General features: G+C 38.7%; 3 pseudogenes; 2 read left to right on the top strand and 1 right to left on the bottom strand.

Moving 5' to 3' along the window:
- Positions 1 to 363: 363 nt before the first annotated feature.
- Positions 364 to 486, top strand: LOC129904593 (5S ribosomal RNA; annotated as a pseudogene).
- A 5,043-nt stretch (positions 487 to 5,529) lies between these two features.
- Positions 5,530 to 5,643, bottom strand: LOC129904507 (5S ribosomal RNA; annotated as a pseudogene).
- A 3,885-nt stretch (positions 5,644 to 9,528) lies between these two features.
- On the top strand, positions 9,529 to 9,648 carry LOC129904704 (5S ribosomal RNA; annotated as a pseudogene).
- Positions 9,649 to 11,343: the final 1,695 nt, after the last annotated feature.

Raw genomic sequence — 11,343 nt, forward strand, 5'->3', positions numbered from 1 at the left:
AGGATGAAAACTCATGAAGCATAAAGAAGTATTGTGTATATGCTACTCGAGTACCAATGTTCAAGACTGGAGTTGGTACTGTATATTGAGGATTCTAAGCACCTCACGATTGTATTAAGGTTTTGTATAGGGGTAACCTAGAGTATAGGTGATATAAAGGAAGATAGGAAAATAGTGCAGTATACTAAATAGGTTGGAAAGGACTCATATGCATTTGGAAAGTTAGAAATAAATAGACAATGACATGGATACACCCTAAAGGGGGAAAGTGGACAAGAGAAGTACAAGCATAAGAAAATATCAACCAATGCTATCATATGTAAATGGGAACCCTTAAACTTCAAATGAGATCTCATAAGGGATGGATGCGATCATACCAGCACTAACGCACCGGATCCCATCAGAACTTCGAAAGTTAAGCGTGCTTGGGCAAGAGTAGTATTAGGATGGGTGACCCCCTAGAAAGTGAAAGAGGAAATAAAACACAAGTATTTATACCTATTTCCTACGTCTACAGGTAATCCTAACCTTTGGAACTATGATATTGATTGCTTGATGAAAGTATATATTATCGCAATGGTATAAAGGGCCTTTCCATATAATCAGTATAAGGTGCGGAGGAAGGTTTTGGTTTACATTCGGGGATGAATGTTCTAAAGGGGGAAGGATGTTACACCCTGTACTTTGGTACCTTGGAACGCTTCTTAAGGTTCTTAAGTTTCTGGGAAGGCTCTTATGTTTCTTAGAAGTCTTCATATGAGTCGGATAATCTATAACTCTATCAAATAATCCTAAAGAAAGGAGAAGGATATAATCTATAAGAGAGAAGATTGGAAATAGGGTTACAAGAATCTGAAATAAGTTGGAGGTTAAGTAGTGAGTCGTAGGACTCGAATTACTTGTGAAATCTATTACTTGGGACATTTTGAATACTAAGATACTTGAGTACACGTCGAGCTTAAGTAGCAAGGTATACATATGATCTTGGAGTAAGACGAGATTACGAACCCACGGAAGAGAAATAAGGAGATAATGCGCCTACTCGAAGCAAGTAGGTGATGCACCTACTTGGAGAAGTAGGTGATGCACCTAGTTTGGGTCAAGTAGGTGATGCAGCAGCTTAGGGTCAAGTAGATGATGTAGCAGCTTAGGTGGACCCTATACTGCCATGTGGCTGCGAAGGATTGGAGGCATGATTGAGGTGGCGCACTAGGGGCTGCCACGTGTTACCCCTAGGAGATTCCACGTGTCAACCCTAGGGGATTCCATGTTTCACCTAATAAGGAGGTGTATATATGTGTTATATGTTGGAGTATATCTCATTTTCAGCACTTCTAACTTGAGAGAATTGAGAGAAAAACGTGAGAGCAAGAAAGAGGAAGCCACATTGCTCCAATTCAAGGTAAGCCCGATTTCATTTTGTGAATTAATTATTTAAGGTATACCACGGCTACATGAAGCGGTTTAATAGCGTAAAATTACTATTTGGGGTAGAAAAGAAGGGACACGAATAGTCCGCAACTTTCAGCATATTAAGGAGTTTTCGAAGTTAATTTTCAGCAAGTTTGGGAAGCCGTTTGTTAAGGTATGGATTGGTTGCATACTCCAACGTTTTGGTAAGGGTTTTTACCAGATATGAAGGTGGTAATAATGTACATTAATGGTTTGGAGCACCACAAAACGGATAGCAAACAGCCACAACATTTCAACTGCAATTAAGGAACTTCCTAGGCGAGTTTTGGCAATCTTTGGCAAATTTCGGGTAAGGTAAGACCTTTCCCTTCAAATTGGGTTTTATGGTGTTTTTATATGGTGTATTACAAACCTTTTATGCTTTTGTAAGTGTAAAAATGTCGTAGAAATGTTTAACGGTTGCAGCAAACTAAATTGGAGTTGCTATAGTTAAATTATAGTCGAAGCAAAGTGTTGTGCTTGTGGTGTGCTGTTGAAGGTGTGTAGTGGTATGTTTCAGGGATTAAAAGTATTCTAAAATAGGTGTGGGGTCTTTTGGTTTCAGTTATACGACCCCTCGTTGCGTACAATTAAAGGTTTTGCGAAATAAAGACTAGAAACCCTATTTTGTATCGTAATTTTCAGCAAGTTGTTTGGAGCTTATGTTGTGTAATGGTTCCATGTTTTAGTTGTATATGAGCTGCAGGTTGTTTTTTTGGTTGTCTGTAGTTATTAGGGATTTAATTAGAAATTCGGATGGGGCATGTTACAGGGGAGGTGTTGCCCGATTTCCGTTAACTCCTTAACTAGTTAAGGAACTAGTCGAGAAGGCGAGCAAGGGGTTGAGTTCTATGAATACTCATATGTAACCTAAGATGCTGGAAAGCTAAGGGTTGTTGATACTTTAATTACTTTCATGTTACCTAGGTTAAAGGAACGACGAGGCGAACGGGATAAAAAATAACCCGTAAGAGGTATGTAAAGAATGTCTCTCTTTTCTTTTGGGCATGTCTTAGATTTAAGTGAAAAATGATATGTGTGTGAAGCCTGGGGTAATTCTATTCATGAGCTCTAAGCATGATTCATGATGAATAATTCATGCTCACTTCTGAATGTTAAGACTTTTAAAGTAGTTAAGCTCTCATCCCTCAAGTCGTCTATATGCTGAAAAGTAGTGTATGTAAAGCTAACGTTTCCTTCTTTTGGCATGTCTTCAAGTTAAATAGTGAATGATATGAACTTGAAGGTAAAGCTACTCGTAAATGCCAAGTGTAATTCACAGTTCTTATGTACTCCTTGATGAAAGCACTCTTACAATAATCGAACTACGGCTTCTAAAGCCTTCCATATGTTAGAAAGGGATGAGTATGTGAAGCTACCCTTTCTTCTCTTTTGGCATGACTTAGATGTAAGTATTATGTATAGGAAATTGGGAGTTATTCCACTCTTAAAACTCTGAGTGTGAGTTAATGGTCTTGTTCACTTCCTACTGATTAGAACTCTTGTAATACGTTGAGTCATTACTTTTCAAGTCTTCCATGTGATAGAAAGTGGCACATGTAAAGCTTGTCTTTTCCTACTTCTAGGAAGACTGGACTATAGGTACTATAGAACATAGATTTAGAGATACCTCCATTTATCAATTCTAGATGTAGCTCATGACTTGTACCCACTGTTGAATGATAAGGGCCTTGAAGTAGTTGAACTATGACCCTTGAGCCTTCTATAGGCTGAATAGTGATGGGATGTGTAAGCTCCTATTCCTTGCGGCTCTTGGACATGCTTCATGGTAACATTAGAAAGATATTTGATATGCTATTTAGTCCTATGTGTACGTATATGCATTATGATATATATGGATTGGGCCGAACGTACCTTGGCATATTTTGCTACGTATGGATCGGGCCATACATTCCATGGAATGTTGTGCTATTTACGTATCAGGCCATCATTCCTCAGTATTTTTATATGATATATGGATCGGGCTGTCGTTCCTCTGCATTATTATACAATATATGGATAAGGTCATCAGTCCTCGACATTTTTATAAGATATGTGGATTGGGCCATCATTCCTCGGCGTGTACTATGTATATACATGTACCGGACTGTACGTTCCATAGCGCTAATGGTATATATGTTCTTATGATGAAAAAATGATGTAGTTATTACATAATTCCCCGAATGGGCCGGATACAGTACTTGATGATAGCATGTATGCCTTTATTTTATAAAATGTAGGTACGCTGGATGGCTAAATGTTATACTTTCCCCCTGCATCCCTATTTAAGTTGTTGTCTCGTACTGACCCCCCTTTCCTCGAGGGGCTGCATTTCATGCCCGTAGGTACAAATATTCATTTCAGGGATCCGTCTGCTTAAGATTTCCACTCAGCTATGTCGGAAGTGCTCCACTATTCTGGAGCCTAGCTTTTGGTGTTGACCTTCTAATGTATATATTTGTTTAATCAGGGGTACGACGGGGGCCTTATCCTGCCATATGTTGCTGCTAATATTCTTAGAGATCTGTAGAATGTGTGTGGGTTATACGTGTAAGTTCTATTTAGTTATGTCTATGTGATGTATTGTAAATATCAAGATACTATGGCAGCCTTGTCGGCTTGCACGCCCTTTCATGATAAGATACAAATGAAAGAGGCTAGAGGCATATGAAAATGCTATGACCCACTGGGGTTCTTATGTATAGTTCTTATATTGAATGTTACATATGATAATTAAGTAAATGGGGGTCCAGGTCGGACCCTAGTCGTGGCCTACAGGGTTAGGTCGTCATCCGCACTTTTGTACATTGGAGCATTTTTTAAAAAAAGATTACCACGGGATCCATGTTATCTATGAAGTTCCACCCAAGTAGTCATGGTTGGAAATAGGGCTATGAGAATCTAGAAGGAGTTGGAGGCCAAGTAGTGAGTCGTAGGACTCGACTTACTTGGGTAAGTTATAACTTTTGATATCCTACATACCTAAACTACTTGAGTACACATCGAGCTTAAGTAGCAAGGAACACATATGCTTTACTACTTCTTTTATCGTATCCTGGGCCGGATGTGTATAGTTCCACGCACGAGGAAACGATTCCGTACATGAGGTGTAATATATGTTATGATGATATGATTATTCATCGAGTCCCGGGCCGACTTTAATATGATATTATGTGTGGCGAAATAAGGAAGGAACACCAAGTCCCTGCCTAGAGGGTTGGGTACGGTATGTATATTATGATTGTATGCTATAGACGTACACCGCTACATTCACCGATTCCCTCACTAAAGGATGAGTGCATACAAAAGGGATGAATACGACAAAAGAATCACAATGAGAACTTAAAGATATTATAAGGGATATCTAAGCTACACTTAACTAAAGGTTAGGATGTTGGTAACAGATTTACTGGCTACTGACATTGTGATATACAAGTAGCAAAAGAGAAAGGATAAGAAATCTCTCCTATATTGGAATACTAGAGGACTTAAGAGTAAGTGAAGGAACCAAAACAAGTATGACAAAAGAGAATATAACTGCGTACTGGTACAATAACATATGTAGAATAGAGTAAGCCAAGTGCAAGAAAGACTATGACTAAAATGGAACGCACTTCGTGCACATTGCACAAGGCATAAACATTTGCACTTTTCCCAACACATTTAGTATACTACACCATAACTATACCTTCCTTTATATCATCCATACCTTTGGTTTCCCATGTACGACATCTCAACATAATCGTGAGGTGTTGTTCCATTCTAATTGTTGGTATTCGAGTCATGTAGCAATAGGTACCATGACACTATCTCACCCAATAGGTCCCACTTGTTCCTCTTAATAGACTCGCAACGCATCAGCAATTCTTTAGGGCCACCTCCCTCATCCTTGAGGGGTCTTTATATTTTCTATGGCAGAACCATATATCCACAATACTTCTTTATGCCATCAATGCCATACAAGGCTAACATATATATATATATATATATATATATATATATATATATCATCTCATATCACAGCTATAATACTTCACAGGCCCAATATATACATATGTTCACAACATCTCATATCCCAGCAGCACAGGGCTTCCCAGGAGGTCACCCATCCTGGTGCTATTCTAGCCCAAACATGCTTAACTTTGTAGTTCTGATGGGATTCAGTGCGTTAGTGTTGATATGATCGTATCCTACCCCGTAGGGTGCATAGCTACCAACAAAGATGATGACCCAGCAGCTAATCCGGTAGGCCAAGCTGCACCGCCTAAGTTACCCTTATATTCTTATTACACGGACCACATCCCATCATTAGCCACTTTCTCACTAGAATTTACTTATTTTCATAACGATCCTCGTTATATTCACATCATATCCTATTTGTATTCTACCCCATCATATAACATTTCTCAACTTTTTTCACGATTCATACCATAGGTTACCTACCCTTCTTAGTTAGTCTTATCCTTAATGTCTCACCAGCTGTCTTATTAATACTTCATATCCGTCACAATTCTATTTCCCTTGTACCCTTGTCTTAATCATATTGCTATTTTTCTTAATTATAGTCATTACAGTTTATCCCTGTGTATCAATTCCATCGGTGCCTTAATATATCATTCTATTCAGATCTATCAGTCTTTCCTAATTCATTTTCTTTGGGTCATAATTTTTACAAATTCGTTCTATGATACCAATATTGACCTCCTAGTTTCTATTGCCGTCAATTCTTCAATTAACTCATTTCTTGGGGTTAGCCACACTCGTAGTTTAATCAAATCTCATTATTTTTGTGGGTACAACATTTCAAGACATACTACAACCTTGTATCTCATTCTCTTCTTATTTCTAGGAAAACTTGGACAGAGTCTCCTATGTATTTCTTACTACCTCAACACCTACACACACAAAATGCAAACATCGCCTCACAGGGCACGTATGTATATATTTAGATCATATCATAAAGCATCCATGCGGGGTGCCCACAAATAACAATATAGAAATGGACTTACCTCGTATGTCCACTCGAACTGCACCTGTTAAACTTTTCTATATACTTCTCCTTTCACTTTTTAACTTCTCGATTGCATTTCAACAGCTTACCTGACATATGTTTTTCGTTCCTTTGCTTAGCTGCGTACTTTGCAACTTCCGATATTATCAGTTACTTGCTTCTATCGATGTGGTCCTCCTGCTAAAATCACAAGTTAGTATGAGGAATTTAACTCCCTATGACTCGGCTCTATCGCACGATCTTAGATATGAAAGAAAGTAACATCCTAAACGTCCTGTAGTCTCCTGTCTATAGATGTGGTGTACAACACACCGATAGATAACACTCTACTAGACACGGTCTGTAGACACTCCAAAGACTACATATATAAGTGGTCTTATGGGGATGACACGTGTCACCTACTAAGACCACTTATATATATATATATATATATAGATAGATAGATAGGGACTTATACTTCAGTTCCTATCCAAAAATCTGCAGCAAAAGCAAAGGAAAAAAAACCCTAAAAGCTAACGGAAAAGAGTGACGGCTTAGGGAGAAAAAAAGAGGTACATCCCGATTTTGCTCCGTAAATTAATTATCTAAGGTATTATTCTATCAAGTAGAGGTGTTTAATAACGTAAATTACCTATTTGGGGAAGCAAAAACGAGTAACAAGCAGCCACAACATTTCAGCCGTGTCAAGGAGGTTCCGAAGTTATTTTTCAGCAAGTTTTGGAAGCCGTTTGATAAGTTATGACTTGATTCTCTTATCCCACGTTTTTTTAAGGGTTTATACATGTTATTAGGGTGTTAATAATTTAAATTTAAGGTTTGGATAAAAACCAAACGGACAACAAACAGTCCACTCCATTTCAGCACATCAAGAGGTTTTCCAAGGCGGGTTTTGGCGAGTATTGGCCAATTTCGAGAAAGGTAAGGTCTTTCCTTTAAATTTGAAGTTTATTGTATTGGTATAGGGTGTATTACACACCTTTTATGCTTCTGGAAGTGTAAGAATGTGGTAGAAATGCTTGACGTTCGAAATGAACTAAATTGGAATCGCTATAGTTAAATTGTGGTCGAAATGAGGCATTGTGCATGTGGAGGCTGCTGCAGGTGTGTGGTGGTGTGTTGCAGGGACTAAATGCATTCTAAAAGAGATGTGGGAGCTTCTTGTTGCAGCCACATGATCCCCCGCTTCGTACGATTAAAGGTTTTACGAAATAGCGACTAAAAATCCTATTTTTGTATCGTAATGTTAAGCACGTTGTGTGGATCTTATGTGGTGTAATGTTACCATGTTTTATTTTTACATAATGCAGGTTTTTGTTTTTGGTTGGTTGTAGTAGTTAGCGATATAATTGGTAATTTGGATAGGGCACGTTATAGGAAAGATGCTGCCCAATTTTAATTAACTCTGTGACTAACTAAAAGCTAGTCGAGACTAGTCGAGGAAGGCGAGTAAGGAATTGATTCCTATTGGTTCTTAGTTATGGATTTAGGAACGGGAAAGTCGAAAGTCACTAAGGTTAATTCGTGTCATTTTACTAACCTTATTGCAGTGGATACTACTTATTCTTCTAATAACCTTGTAACGCAAGAGTTGTTCTGCAAATCGACATTCCCTCTCCATGTAGGATCTCACTAATCATCAAGGTGGAGTCACATATGCACAATACTCCTTTATGCCGGCTCACTTCTAATCCTACTTAAAACCATATCAACTTCGTTGTAGTAGTGTCCTTGTCTTATCACCTATTCATCGTACTATACCTTCAGTTTGTAACTATCTATTTCCCTTTTTATTCGATACTCAAACTTAATTAATCACATCTATCTTTATATTCCATTCACATGGACCACATCATACCTTTTAGATATTTTTTTACTAAGCTTTACTTATTCTCATAACGGTTTTTGTTATATTCACCTGGTACCCTGTTCGCATTCAGTCCCAGTGTATAAAACCGCTTGAACTTCTTCACGATTCTTACTATGGGCTACTTACCTTTCTTAGTTAGTCTTATCCTTAATGTTTCACAAGTTGTCTTATTAACACTTCACTTCCGTCACAATTCTTTTTCCCTTGCACTCTTGTCGTAATCATATTGTTACTTCTTTCAACTATAACTCGTTATAGTTTATCCCTATGTATAAATTCAGGAGATACCTTACTAAAACATTTTATCCAAATCTATCAGTCTTCTCTAAGTCATCTTCTTTGGCTTATAGGTCATTTCCAAGTTTGTTCTACTATACCAGTATCGACCTCGAACTAATAGGGGACTTACACATTCTGCCCCACCAGTCTTATACAGGGTCATTGGGATACCGGAGTGGTAGTCATTATGGTAGGCAACTCGATAGGTGATGGATAATCACCCTAGCTACCTTCAAAGTTAACACCTCGGCCCGTGACATATCCTCTAGCGTCTAATAGTGCGCTCAGTCTGTCCACCAGCTCGAGGGAAAACTGGGGTACTAAGACCTACCTATGTTCTTGATCTCTTCTTGGACTAATCTCCAGACGTTAATCATACTTGAAGTCCCTCTATCTGAGATATTAGCTGGGGAACCCTCACGAAACCTTACTACCTCCTTATCCTGTAACTTCACCTAGTTCCAGCTGCATAGGTGGTCTTGATTGAAAAATAATGGGCTCATTCATTAGCCTACTCATAATAATCCATATAGCACCCTACTCTCGAAGAGTATAAAATAGGTATATAATGACGTTGATCATTTCGGAATCCTTAGACTCGTATAGTCCCTCTCGACTCTTTTCAGAACTTTAACTGGCACTCTATCTTTTGGGTTTTGCTTTTCAATCCTTAGAGTTAGCTACCAAGTGGTGTTGAAATTCCCTTGTCCACTGGCTCATATAGCCATTTTGTTGTTTGCCTATCATTAACCGGTACTATGTTGAAGAACTGTGGCATTCAAGTGCGCTATTAGTTAGTAATTAGCTAATCTTGCTGGTTTCCCTTGAGCCCTTTTTACAATTCCCTCAACGTAACTTATAGTACCCTAGGTACATAATCCCATGTCGTTTCTCCATCACTAGTTCAGATCCTTCCATCTCGCGCGATCATACCAGCACTAATGCACTAAATTCCATTAGAATTTTAAAGTTAAGCGTGCTTGGACGAGAGTAATACTAGGATGGGTGACCTCCCTGGGAAGTCTTTGTTTCACGTTACATTGTAATCCTCGGATTAATGTATGGGGCACTCAACTTAGCCCAAGATTTACCTTAACGTGGTCTCCCTAGTCGTCATGTTTTACCTTGCCCTTTCCTCTGTTATCTTACAACCGGTATAGGGGCATATCTTTAGTTCCACTATGACCATGTCCCTAGTCCCCTACTATATTCACCTCTTTTGTATGCACCCATTCATTAGGGTTGGCTACTAAGTAGCGCTAAAGTTCGTTCATATAGTGACCTTTATAGCCACTTTGAGTTCTGTCTATCATTAGCTGGCATAATCCCAAAGGAGTTTGGCATATGAGCCCGCCATCCTATAGTAACTAGCTAGTTCTGCCAGTCTTACTTAAACCATTTCACACTTTCCTTACCCTAGCTGGTAACACTTTAGATTTGTTATCTCGTGTCTTCTTTTACCTTTACAAGAATGTGAGAAGGTGCTCAACTTAACTTGAGAAATATCCTAGCATTGTTTTGCTAGGTCTCATGTGTTACCCTGTCATTTCCTGCCTTATCCTACCATCGGTGTTGGGGTAGATCTTTGGTCCAACTGTGACCACGCCTTACATTGCCTGTGGTACTTATTTCATGCCGACGGTTTGGCTTATCCTATTTTCGCAGCTTTTGGTGGGGTATCCAAAATATCATAATTGCCTTGTCATTATTAAGCCCCTATTCTTTTTGTCATATAGTTACTCACTTAGACTGACGCTTATATACACATACTCATAGATTGCACAACCATTCTGATGCAACTTGTAGGAGATAGACGTAGTCCTTCCATCTCCTGGTCCAGTCTACTTTGCACATCTTATTCACATTGAAACTTGCTTGCCCCATCTCATTATACTTCTTTCTTTTCCCCCATTCACTCTTTTCTCTTCTCATTCCCTATCATAGGAGGTTTCGTGTTACTTTTTCCTTGGTTACGCATTTGTCGCAACACCCTTTACGACCAACTCTATAGCCATCCTTTTGGCTTTTGGTCTAACATGATGTCATTATCCTCCATAGTGTCTCTTGAGTTATTCGATTTCCTTTCATTTCTATAACCTTTTCTTTTTATATGCACCCACATTCTAACAGTATATCATTCGAGGTCTTGTAAAAAAACTTCTTAACACTGACTTACATTGCATTCCGACTTCCATTCCATTATCGGTGACTTCCAGACCTTCCTCACTTAGTTCAGTCCGGGTTCTTATTGAAACTTAAACAACCCTCTCAAATATGTTATCCCATTAATTGCCTTCACCTTACCTTTTCCACTCTCTCATTGACTTCCCCCCTTTAGAGGGTACTTATATCTTTCTATGTTTATACCTTGCTCTATGTCTCTATGTCCCATGTAAATTTCATCCAATCTCTTTCCCCAATCTACTTGATACTGTATCATGTCTCCGTCTCTCTGCATATTTTATAATCTGACTATCCACGTACGGAGCCTTGTCTAAATTACGAAGCGACGAGAACCTTTCCATATATAATGTGATGTCTTGTCTACTAATCGGTACTTGAATAATATGACCCAGGAAACAACTCATCCAAGGCCACCTTCTACTTTTCCTTTTCCAAGAATTACTTAGCACCAGTAGTCGTTCCAATTTCAATTAGGCAGTGCTAGTATTCCAACCATAACTATTCAAGGTTTTCTTGAAGTAGTAGCTTTATCCCAACCTATATCCTTTGT

Source organism: Solanum dulcamara, chromosome 1, assembly GCF_947179165.1.
Source record: "Solanum dulcamara chromosome 1, daSolDulc1.2, whole genome shotgun sequence".
Lineage (NCBI taxonomy): Eukaryota > Viridiplantae > Streptophyta > Magnoliopsida > Solanales > Solanaceae > Solanum > Solanum dulcamara.